Genomic DNA, 13965 nt, shown 5'->3' with positions numbered 1-13965 from the left:
AGCCTGTTTAATACAGGGATATGACCCAGGGTACCTCTGGAGGAGGTTTGCAAGATGGTCAATTTTGGCATCTATCTGTCCATCAATTAACTCCTCCACAATGTCAGTCAGCTGGAGGCAGATCATAAAGATGTAATCTCCACTGCTACTGATACCAACAGGGACAACAGCCATGTCCTCTATTGCAGGGCAGGTCGGTCTGTCCCCTTCAGCTGATGCTTGAGATGGTATAGTGACCTGGCAAGCAGGCAGGCAGGCCCCAAGATTCAGTTTATGACATTGCAACATACAGGTGGTGACAATCTTTGCTGGAGCAAATGTGAGCAGGTCTTGATGCTGCTGCAGAGGACTGTAGCATAAATTTAAATAAAATAAAATAAAATAAATAAATAAACAAATACATACATGCAATACAAAGAATCATGAGAAAGTGGGTGGGGAGAGAGAAACAATCATGTCACCTTACGTATGTGAATGTTATGGCTGTGGAAGTGTGGTTGACATTTTTTTTCTAGAAATGTTGTGGACAGATATCAGGTAACACAGTGTGGTAGTGGGTTACCTGGGACCTTTGTGATGACCAAGCTAATACCAATGTTTTCACTGTGTACACACCAAGGGAGAAAAAAAAAAGATAAACAAAAGAATGCTACTTTGCTGAAAAAGTCATAAATCCAAATTCTGTGAGGGAGAGAATGAAGTTCTACTTCAGCTCCTCCGTCTCTATATCTTGTGGCTCTTTAGGCAGAATACTGTTGTCCAGGTCTACCGAGACTATGTCTGGAAAAAAATGTGAGGCAAACATTAATGCAGTCCATGGCCAGGAACATTCATATAAAATGGTCTGCTGCTGGTCAATCAAAATGACTTGTACAGCAGGAAAAAAGCAGCTTATCTGGCAGAGGAAGAAAGGATGATGGAAGATGAGCTGTCTATTGAGCTACTTTTGATGGAGATAGAAGAGATTCAAGCCTCTGTCAGAGGTGACAGCTAAACAAGGTTCCACAGTGTTGTGCTGGACACTGGTGCATAGCTTCATCATGCCTCATGAATATTCCCTGGAGATTCCCAGGTATGTAGCAGTCTTCCAGTATAACAGCATATTAATTTCCCTTGGACCGACACTCACTGGCCACCTTAGTAAAGCTGTCTGCTTTGGGTTATAAATGAACATCTGGGATTCAGCTTACTTTAACATCTACACAAGGTACTGAATTAATAGCAGCAAAAAGAGCTTCTTGCAGATATATATTAACTAATGCTGTAGCAACCCCTAACATACTTCCAAGTGTCTTGGACATGAACACAGAGACATAGCTGCAATCTTCAACACTAGTTTTATGGTCCGGTGTCCTGCAGTATTTACATTTCTGAATCACTCCACCATCTTGATTTGCCTTAGTTTTATACATGATGCCCCTCTATTTACTGATGTTCCTCATGCCCATTTGATTATATGGACATTAGAATTTACTTTATCTAGCTCTGCTGCTTAACATTCACCCCTCACAATACGTGAATCTCTGAATCGCATAAACCCTGCCTATGCCTTTCATTACACAAAAGTGTTTATCTCAATGTGGCTAAGTTTTCTGTATCCTATGGGATATATGCACCAATTATTTTGATTCTGAAAATGAATGCACTGTATAGAATAATGCAATGCAGTTTGCACCATTGATAATTTCATTAACATCATGTCATCATGCGGCCAATGTTTCTTTGTAAATAAGTAAGTATCAATTTCTGCAGCTGCATTTTGTGAGATGTGTAGATTGTCACATCATTTTTCAAATATACCAGCTAATTCCAAAATTAAACCAAGAGAGGCAAACACAGGGCAGACCAGAAGTAGAAACTCCACAAAACGATTTATTCTCTACAAAATAAGCGCTTTCATCCCAAAGTTAAAATTAAAATTACAGGAACTTCATCAGATACAATTTAAAACAGTAAAAAGCATTTTAAATACTAAAACACAGTGACATCATTTTCTTTCTCAGGGCAGTGAGCACTGCTTACTCAAACCACACCCCTTTGACACAAACACAAAATAAGCACACAGCCCAGCTCAGAATACATCTAAAATGCCATTGTGAGCATAAATTGAGCCATTAAACAATAATAATAAGGCATGTTCACAACATTCGTGATGATTGTGAAACAAATGCCTTAGCTAAACATATCTCACTGAATTTAGGACATACTTTCAAGTTTATTATAGATGTGTTATCTGTGTCTGAAAAAGGAGGGGCATGGCCTTATATTCTCGAAAAGAGAGAATTAGCCTGGCACTTGTGTTTAAATTCTTTGTCTTGGCCAGGACTTAATGACAATCTCTCCATTTCTAGTCTCTTAAAGTTAAAATCACTGGAAAGGCAAAGTTAGAGTACAGACAGGATTAATTGCCTTATTCAAATATATATACATATTTTCTATAAGACATTTTTATATTTTTATTTTTTCATGGATTGTTTAATGGCTCAATTTATGCTCACAATGGCATTTTATATGTATTCTGAGCTGGGCTGTGTGCTTGTTTTGTGTTTGTGTCAAGGGGGTGTGGTTTGAGTAAGCAGTGCTCACTGCTCTGAGAAAGGAAATTATGTCACTGTGCTTGTTCTGTGTTCATGTCAAGGGGGTGTGGTTTGAGTAAGCAGTGCTCACTGCCCTGAGAAAGGAAATGGTGTCACTGTGTTTTAGTATTTAAAATGCTTTTTACTGTTTTAAATTGTATCTGATGAAGTTCCTATAATTTTAATTTTATCCTTGGGACGAAAGCGCTTATTTTGTGGAGAATAAATCATTTTGTGGAGTTTCTACTTCTGCTCTGCCCTGTGTTTGCCATGTTACATATATGTGCATGTGGTGCAATTTGATTACTATACTGAAGAATGACTCTGAGCACTGTTAAGAAAATTATACTGTGTGTAGCTTCTTATATAATATGTGCTGCTTTAAGTCCTAAAGTGACACATACACAGTTTAGGACTGAGTTTCTTCCATCTCACCATGACACAGTACCAACGAATCATTCTGCAAACAGATATGTGTTTGTGCTTATGTGCATGTGAAACAATCAAAAGCAATGACAAAATGACTAAATGAGCATGTAAAGTAAATCAAAATAAACAAATAAACAGCCGAATAACACATTACTGTGTAAAAGCAGAGAACAAGATGTTTCTTCCTATTTAACAGATAACTTTTTTCAGGGAAGAAAATATACCAAATGCATGTCTCTGTATTACTTTATTTACACAATTTTGTTCAAACTGAATCACTTTAAGTACATCTGCACCATTAACAGTTTTCATCTAATGATATTTTTTAACCACCAGTGCCAGATTTCCACAAAAGTTTGACTTCTTGAGTAACTCACTCTATATGTGTCCCAATAATTCAAGCAGGAGATATGAAATAAAGGAGGCAGCCATCCAGAAGTAGATTTACATGTAGCATGTGTCCATGCTTTATCAATAATGTAATTATTATTAAAAGAATATGTTTGTTTTTTTTAATGTTCTATCTCCCTATCTGTCTATCTATCTATGTATCTACCCATTGTTTGTTGACTAGGTGTGAATGCTATCAAATCTACCACACACAGCTGACAGCTGCACAGATGCTAGTTCTAGAATTTAAATAACACTACAAAGATTGAGTAATTTCCAGACTGGGTGGCCAGCCTGATTTCATACAATCTGGCACAAGTGGAACCAGTAGCTTTAAGCAGTTTTGTTTGGTGCTTTGTATGTATCTTCAAAAGACTGACAGAATCACAGAAGGGTGCATTGCTACTTTATTTTTCTCTTTAAGTTCATATAAAACACTCTAAAGATAGTTGTAACATTGTTCTGATTTAGAAGGTAAACTTGCACACACTGTAGGAACCAACTTGCTTTCCTACCATTCCCTATAGTTTCCTACAATATGTTGTTGTAATAAAGTGACACCTATGATAATGTATGGTGAGTGACACAGGAAAAGTAAATAATTTGCATAGTAAGTTCTATACAGTGTATAGCCTATACACCTTCTTAAATGGGTTTGACAAAAAGAAAGCCTTTAGTCTTGCCCAAATGATTATTATGGCAATTCCTATAAGACAAAAGAGATTGTCATAGCATCTGTCATCAGGCCTGTACTAAAATACAGTGTGTTCCTTTGTCCTTTGTGTCTTTCTATACAATCTATAACCCAGCTTTAAAAAAAAAGTGGCTTTTCAGTAGAGCAACTTTGGGTATGAGCTCCCTCAGTTACTCAGTGCATCTAAAACCCTTGAATCTTTTTTCAGCCTCCAATAGATTGTTACTGGATGATCTATACCTGGCCTACAAAGCTGTAAATGCCCAATACTGCTTGATTTAGTACATATTCATAGCACTAGTATTAACAGAAATACAAAATCAAAGGACCTAACTGTATATTGCAGCATAGTTTGGACTGCAAGACAAGGCAGATATAATTTTCAAAGACTTCCTTATTACTTGGGATAATCAATGGGATTAAAGGGATTAGACCTAAAAAGGTTTTACCATTCAACCATGTAGAAACAGTATATGACCCTATGAAACTATCTCCCCTTATCCCTTTTCCTTGCACAGTCTTGGTGTATGGATTTGACATACACATTTATTAACTCTAGTAATCAGTAATGCATAGGGCACACCTTAAGAGCCTTCTGATCAAATCTGGAAGTGTTAAGTTGCTGATGATGTTGCATAAGAGGTTATTTAACTTCACTGATGATGCAGCATATTTATTTGTATGTGATGTTACATCTGACATAACTCAAGGAATTCTTTTAGACAATAATTCCCACTGAAAGTGCAATTGTGGAAGTAAACTTACCATAAAATTACATGATTGAATGATAACTGCTGCAGTAGCCTAATCTATATGGGTTGTATCCTGTAAAGGATATAACAGCTGGCAACCATCCACATTCCATGCCCCCAACCATGAGTTAGCTCAAGATGAGCTAATTAAAATACAGGTTTGGGTGCGAAAACCTTCAGAGTTTTCATGCCAACTGAAAGACAAAGAGAGAGAGAGACCTAACAGAACATTTCTAGGGATAGCAAAAATCAGATGTCCATACCCCACCCCACCCCAAAAAAAAAAAAAAAAACTAAAAAGCATGGGGGATTGAGGGAGGGGATGGGTACTGCAGCAGTGATAATTCAAGCATCTACTGTTTTGGTGAGTTTAACTACCCAGCTGTACTGTGTTCTTGACATTGATTATTGCTGCTGTAGCTTAAGCTATATGGATAAATTACCATAGCATAAAACAACTGGAAGGTCTAAAAGCCCCTGAAGAATAGTCCTAACAAGGCTGACCTCAACTTAGAGAAGCAATCTAGCTTGTAGTACTTTGTAAAAGAATGTACAGAGGATCAAGTTGCTGTTTCCAGAATACTTCTAGAGACCAACCCATTCCAAACATCCAATGATGTAGCCAAGGCCTGGTAGAGTCTGCCCTAACCCTGCCTGGAATGGTTTTGTTGTGGAGAGAGGAAATAACAGAAATTAATAGACTGGGACAATCATTTAGAAGTAGTCTACTTGGACACAGTTTGTCCCTTCTTTTTATCTTCAGAAGAAATCAACAGCTGATCAAAGGTTCTAAAAGATTTTGTTGTGTGAAAATAGTCCATGAGTTGTCTGTGTACATATAAGGTATGGAGTATTCTTTATCTGTAACTTTTGGATTCAGGGAAGATAAGAGGAGATGGGTAGTGTGAAAATAAAACTTGGATACCACTTTAGGCATAAAAGAAGGATTAATTCTTAAATGAATCCTGTCACTGTAAAAAAATGAGATAAGGGGGTTGGCATAACATTTAAGGTGTTTACTTCACAAAAATAAGGAGGAAGGGCTGATTCTTAGATGATAATTGGCTAGGCATAAATTAGCTCTCAAGGGCAGTTTGCCTAGTATAAGCTCATCTATCTACCTGTCATCCTCTTGCCCATAGGAACCATATATTGGGTAAAATTGGGTTATATCGGCTAGGCTTGTTATGGCTAATAAGCCATTAGTCTAGAAATCTCCTATAAAATTATGACCCTATAAAGGATGACCCACTGTAAGAGCTTCAAACTAAGATAATCTTCTTGCAGATGTCAAAGCAACCAGTAAATCTGTTTTCTTTGTGAATAACCTCCAACAACCAGATTAGCTGGATCAGATGGAGCAAGTGTTAGCTTGTGTAACACAAAATTAAGATCCCAAAGGAGGAACCACCAGTTTGCATAGAGAACTCTTGGACAATACCACTTTCAAAAACATTTTGATATGAGAATGCATTGAAAGAGGGGGATCCATGGGCAAACATGCTGAAATGGCCAATAAATCGTCCTTGATGGAGGTGTATGAAAGTAACAAAGACAAATATTGTTAACCAGAGAAACTCTAGCCCTGAATGGGTGTTGGTTGTATTGTTGGCACCAACTAGAAAAACTTCTCTATTTGCTAATATATGACTTCCTAGAAGAAGGCTTTCTTGCCTCCATTAATACCTGCTCCACATCCTCAGTAAACAGGTGCCAAGAAGTTATTAAAATCCTAACATCCAGACAGTCAGTTGAAGATATAATGGGTAATGATGTATCAAACACCCCTGTTGATGTGTAAGTAGATCCAGTCTGTGATGGAGCTTGTGGTATTTGTCCCTGGCCAATCCCAAAATAGAAGGGAAATCCACTTTTGCTTGGGACAAAAAGGAGTTACCACAAGGATCTTGGAGAATTCCTTGTGAATCTTAATAAGAACCCTCAGTGTTAGTGGAATGAATGGAAAAGAATACAGGAGCATTTTTGTCCAAGGAAAATAAAAAGCATCTGTCTTCCAGGCCTTGCATAGAATCCTAGAACAGAATTTTACCAGCTGATTGTTTAAAGAGGAGCTAAAAAGGTCTACCTGAGGAATTCCCCATGTGGGTCAAATCTTGGCAGACCCGAATGAGCTTGTTTTCATTTGAGAGTGTCTGCCTTTGTCCTGCTCAGCTTGTGTGACACAGGATTCCTTTAGAGTGAGATTTTATACATTCTTTTACATTCAATTAACCCCCTAGTGTTCAAAATTTTGTTTACATCCGAAGCTCATATATATCAATTACATACACCAAGATATACTGCAAATAGCATAATAAATGATCATATTGAATACAAGAAGTATAAAAAATAAATAAATAAAAATATTAGTAACACAATACAAAGAAATATCAAATCTCAATCTACTAATATATGTATATGCATTCTACCATGTATAAAAACATATGTATGGACATGTATTATATAAAGGACTGTTGTATGAGGTATGGACACAGTCTGATGAAGCCAAGGAGGTGAAAGCGCTAACTATACCTAAATAAAGAACGTTTGTTGTTTTATATATCGGAGTTTCAGTTCGTTTTATTACATTTTGTGACTCTTTTCAAATTTTTGTGAAGCCTATGTTGTCCGTTTACCGTTTATGGGCTTGTGGATTTATAAGACACTTTTTTTATACTGGAACAGGTGATTCAGGACCCCAGGGGTGGACCATGGGAAGCAAGGTTAAAATAGCAAGAGTTGTTTTGGCAATTAAGGTCGGATGCAGATAAATCCCCAGGGCTGAATGACAACATAAGTATTACTAGTATTCTTAAAATTAGCACTGCTAAATTATAAATTATAGACTGACTTTCCTTAGTGTGCAACATATTGCTATAAACAAAACCTTTTTTATAACCACTTAATTATTTTCCACAGATTTTTTAAAACACCACCTTTTAAATCATACCTTTATTTATTCATTCAAGTTTTTAGGGTACTGAAAAGTATTTATCTTATTTACATATGGATGGTGAATTGGGTTTACAACAAAAATAATATGTTTTATTTAATTTAATTGAGTTTAATTAACACTTAGACTGTGATGAAATTATTTTGATTGGTTGGAACTGATTAAAAAAGGGCTTTGTGGGTATTTGTTAAATTATTCAGAGGAAGTTTAAAAATATTACAGATGAAAGTGCTTAACCTGTCAATTGTTTTTAACACTTTGTATTTAATAAACCGGGTTGTATTCTTTCCTGTGGTACAGTTCATTCTTTTTGGTTCTTAGCCTTGTGGAATTTTTTGGTTTCTTTGGATAATAAGGTTCAAGCTTTTTGTGAGAATGGGCATAACTATTTTATAATCAACATTTAATAATGAAATAGCATGGTAAGAAAACATAGCTTAGAATATTGGTTTCAAGATAGGAGATGTCAGGGAATATTTCCAGGTGTGTGTGTGTGGGGGGGGGGTTGTCATATGTTTAACTGGCTCTACTTTGAAACATCCAAAACCATAACATCTAATTTCATAACAGTGAGACCAGAACATCTAAAGCCCAAAACATCTAAAACCCATAACATAGAATTTCATAACATCTAACACTACAAATCACAAGAAAATAACATCCCCTCCACATATAACAACACCAACCTACCAAATACACTTTTTACTACATTTCTGCAGGAGATCAAACCCCCCTGCACTCCCCCACACCCCCTGTAAATTAAATATACCAATTCCAAGATCGCACTACAGTGGAAAAACATTACATTTCTAACCCCACTGTATCAAGCACATACAATGATAATAATACATTGAAGGGCCTGGCACCCAAACCTGTCTTTTATTCAGCTCAACTTGAGGTGTCTAATGGCGTAGGTGCCTTGAAGGTGCCCTGAAAGTTTAAAAGATGGTTGGCTGTTATGTCCTTAGAAGGATATAATCCATATAGCTTAGGCTATTGCAGCAGTGATCAATATGAAGAACATAATTCCTTTTGCCTAACAAGGAAGGCAGATATTTACAAATGATCTCCATAAATTAAATTAACAGAGCTATAGCATCTGCACTCCTTTATGCTCTCTGTCTACTTGTCTGCCACAACTGTCACCATTATAAATTCATATTCCTCCCTAATCACCAAACACATAATTTGCCATCTTCTAATAATCAATTAATGTATTATGTATTATGTATTTCCCACCATGCAAAATGGCTATCCACCTTTACTATTTTCTGCAAGCTGTCTCATTCACATCCCCAGTCTTCAATAAGGAATCATACCTCAGGCTCTAAAACAATCTAAAAATGCTTCTCTCCATTAACTTTAACTGAAAGAGCCTTCTTTAAGTCAGGCAGTTTTGAACATACACTTTAGCCATTCAGAAACCCTGTATATGTATCTAAAATTGTCCAGTCCCTGCAATAACTTCTAGCAAAATCCCGTCTGACAGCTTTCTTCCCTCTTTACCTCAAACTCATACCCCAAAATCCATGCTTAGCATTCAGCTGTAGACTTTAGTTCTACACATTCAGTCTGTGTTCTTTACTTCCATATTCAGTTTGCAGTTAAATACCACTGACTTCCTGCTAGACATTCAAAAGAAGACAAACGGTAAGCGCTTTCACAACTTAATGTTGCTTCATCAGACCACATCACTACAACTGATGTTTGGTTAAATACTAGGACAATTAGTATGACATCACAATTTAAAGAGATATTACTCCACTAACATAAGAACATATATCAATATCCATAAGAAAAATGCATAAAATATATAGAAAGGTGTGTATTTACACACAATAATATTTAAAAACAATAATATTTAAAAACAATAATATTTAAAAAATATTAATATTTAAAAAAGGGGTGTCATCCTAATGGTTATTAAAAATATATATTTTTAATAACCATTAGGATGACCCTTTTTTAAATATTAATATTTTAAATATTATTGTTTTAAATATTATTGTGTGTAAATACACACCTTTCTATACATTTTATGCATTTTTCTTATGGATATTGATATATGTTCTTATGTTAGTGGAGTAATATCTCTTTAAATTGTGATGTCATACTAATTGTCCTAGTATTTAACCAAGCATCAGTTGTAGTGATGTGGTCTGATGTAGCAACATTGTTGTGAAAGCGCCACCGGTTGTCTTCTGCAATAAAGTACAGTGACTGATTTCCAGTGTGTAACTTTGGTGCCTTAATTTACTTTTGCTGTTGTTGTGTGTTTTGGGCACCTCAGTGTACCTGCAGCCGTTTGTTTTTTGCATCTTCAGACATTCAAAAGGCATAGAATAACAACTGCCTGATTATCACTTTGTGCACCAGCTGTACATATGCTATACCTCAACTTAATCATATCACCACAACTTTTTTTTCTTCGTTTTAGTCTTGTCACTTATTCTCTCAAATTTTCTTACAGAGTTACACATTATACACAAAGATGCAGTCAGTATCATTGTAAATATAGATGTTAAATGCACTGAGTCTAAATGTATTTCTAAGTCTATTGTGTGACATTCCCTTAAGTTAGAATGTTTCCATTGTAATTATATGTGTACTATGATGCCTTACTTCACTGCTGTTGCAATTAATGAATGCTTATGCAACTATGGAATAACTATTATAGGTATGCTACAATTGTATTTAACTCATACATATATCCAGAAATTGTTCACATACCATAATTAGGACAACAGATCAAAATGTCTTATAATTTTGTTATGTTCATGTCATGTACGATATGACCCTAGTCATGGCCAGAAAGTGTCAGCTTTGTCAACATAGTTATCTGGTTAACAAATTAAGTCAATTAATTATCAGTCAGTCAAAATCATTCCATCAGTCTGTATTCCCAGACTGCAGCTGAAATATATCCCTTGTGATCAGCCAAGTACCTTGGTCAACAATCCTCAAAGTCCAGTATCTATTTATTTATTTATTTATTTATTTATTTAATTTATTTATTTAATTTAATAGATGATTGTTATAAAGCCAACATCTAGTCCCAGTCTATGCAGTTGACATCTCTGCTATTGTTTTTTAAGGTTGCATTAATGTTAAAGATACAAAGAACAATTGTAAACAATCTCAAAAGGTCATGCACTCATAAAGCTTATTGTCATAATATAATCCTAATTTAAATTCTGAGTTGAATTGAAACACTTGCTTTATGAGGAACTACATGCACATTTTCTATAGTGCAGCAAACACAAACCATTTTAGGTTTACTGACAATTACTGCAAAATATGACTACATAAACTCTGTTCAGACTACAGCTTTTGAGACATTGAGACATGAGCAGTGAAGCAACAGAACATGCTTTATCTAGATGGCGCCTCAGTATAGAATTCACTTCTCAAAGAACCAGACTCAATCATCACTGATCGTATTTACACCAAATCTTTTCACTAAATACATGAGATCACCACTGTTTGTCATTGTACGTAATGTTGTAGGTAGGGCAATATAATACATGCACAGCGTATAATGTAAGCTGGTTAGTTCTGATGTTTGCATTGTCATCTGCATCATTTTTATTAGATCTTAGAGTGTTGTGTGTTTTGTTTTTCACAAAGTTTTTATTGTTTGACTTTGTTTTGTGAATTTCTTCTATAAAGTGTTTATTTTTACTGACAACAAATTAATAAATCAAATTATCTGAATCCCTACATTCTTTTAATCTCCAGACTTCTAACCAGTTTTCCCTCCCTCTAAATGTACCTCCTTCCTCCACCTTGCCCCAATCTCAGATCTTAGAAATTGCTATAAAATTGTATATATACAAAGGTAAAGATTTCATCCAATTGTTAAAACTCCATTCAGTGGATGTAAAATATTTAGTTTATATATCCTCCCATATGTACATTATCCAAGTTGCAAATATATTTTTTTATTTATATATAATCCATATTGTCAATGTTTAAATCTTCAAAAGCCTTTTGTAAGGACTTTGAAACTGTCAATTTGCAATTAGGGTCAGGGAAGAAAAGCACCATAGTGAACAGTTTACCTATTTGTTTATCAAATGAAATAAAATAAATAAAAATAAAAAAAAATAAGGTGCTGGAATTTATATAAAAATGTTCGACAGGATTGTATCGTAAACTTTATCATGATGCAAGTTTCCTAAAAAAAAAAAAAAAATGAGAGAGCTTACAGAAAGTTATTTGGCCTGTATGCCATCTCTCTCATACAGAAGTTTGATTCAACTTTGCTTGATGTCTCACTTTACACTTCCAAAGACATACCTACAACATTACCTGTTTCAGTCATAGTGATTTCTTTAAACAGTGTTTCTATCGCTAATATGCTTACCATTGTAAATGTACTTGTCTGTTACTTAAATCTTCAAGACCTATTGTATGAATGATGTGCAACATGAAAGAATTTTCTCTTACTTCAATTTGAAATTAAAGACAACTCTAAAAGCCACACTGACAATTATGCACTGGCAGCATTGACCTTGGAATGGGTATATGACTATGCAGATGGAGACCTCACATGTGAGGTACAGGGAAGAGGAAGGCTAAGCTGACTGCCTTCACTTGAGTTTGATTGTGTGCATCTACATGTCTTAGTACATGTCTCAGTATCTGTGTGTTTCTTTAGCCCACATGCTTATTGGGTGCATGACATCAAATGTTTTTTTCAAAGAAGTATGTTAGTCACAACATTTGAATTCTCAGATCTGGACTACACTGAAGCTATTAAAACATTCCTCAAAAACAGAACCATGTTCATGCAACACACTTTACCTACCCTCGCTGGTTTGTCTTTAGCTACACCTGTTGGAAGTTAGACCTCCATTCTACTGTTAATTTGCCTAAGTATAACAACATTTCTTGTCTCACTGCACATAGCATGCTACTGTTTACAGAATCTTATAATTCTTCTGTAAAATACCGCATTTTGTTCTTTGTTTCTGATTTTCTTAATGCAATGCTTTAATATTTTTGTTGTAATTTCTTAGACTGAAAATGTGAGTCCTAAAGCTGCAAAAAGGATATGGGATGTTTCCCCTTCTTTAATATACAATAGCTTCATAGACAATACATTGTTCTGAAACTGCAAAATGGTATTGAGATTTGCACTTTTTCAGAGAAATAGCAACTACAGAAACAATATATTTACATTTTGGATAAGTGGGGGGACCCTTCATATAAAATGCCCTTTCTGTAATTTTTCTACAGATTCTGGACTTAAAACTATGGTCCTCTATTTATGATACAACTGCAATCAAAAATATGCATCATGATAAGAAACAGGAAAATGTATGACACTCACAGGTAATGTATAAAATAATTTATTGCCAGTTAAATCTGCCAGAGAACTTGCATGCATATCTTTCCACAGTGTACAGTATCGGCACTGAAATGAAGTTAATAATGACATGTGATGTATTAATGATTGCATGATTGTTCATTGTGGTCAAAGTAGCTATTCAATACACAGTAAATAAATTAATTAAATAAATAATATAAATAAGTACAGATTCTTCCTGCCATGTCACAGACAAAATTCAGTCATCCATCTGTGATCATTAATTATTTAATCCTCTTCGGGGTTGATATCAAATAGAGAGCATCCTGGATACAGCACTTGTTATGAGATTTCTCATTATGTTGTATGTAACTGGCACCTTCTGAGCTCTTGGGCTCATGCACTTTCATTCCTATTGGTCATGTTTCAATCATTCATTATACAAGCAGAGATGGGGAGCTATGATAATTTGTTGCATGCAGAGACACTGAATAATGTTGATTGAAAGAAGATAACCAACAACAAAGTTGAATCAGGAAGTACCACCATCCAGTCACAGCAGTCAGCAAGTGGTGACAGATGAAGTGACCAATCCAGGTGATGGAGATAATGTGATGTCGCCAGAGCTACAAACTTCTACATACTCCACTCTGGTAGGGGAGTGTCAAGGTTTGAGTAATGCAGCATTGACATCAAAGACAGCAGAAATGGCCCCAGTTGTGAGGCGTAAAATACTCCAGCCACAACTGGAAATTTCATCTTCATTTTTTCCAGGGTTACCCCTGCCATATCGCAGTATCAGAAGGAAGTACCATGATTTAGACAATTACAGAGGGGGCCAGAACAGGAAGGAGCCATCA

The sequence above is a fragment of the Protopterus annectens genome, chromosome 6.part0 (assembly GCF_019279795.1).
Source record: "Protopterus annectens isolate FY-2018-M chromosome 6.part0, PAN1.0, whole genome shotgun sequence".
Lineage (NCBI taxonomy): Eukaryota > Metazoa > Chordata > Ceratodontiformes > Protopteridae > Protopterus > Protopterus annectens.
The sequence above is the reverse complement of the archived record's forward strand: the minus strand, read 5'-3'. Positions refer to the sequence as shown.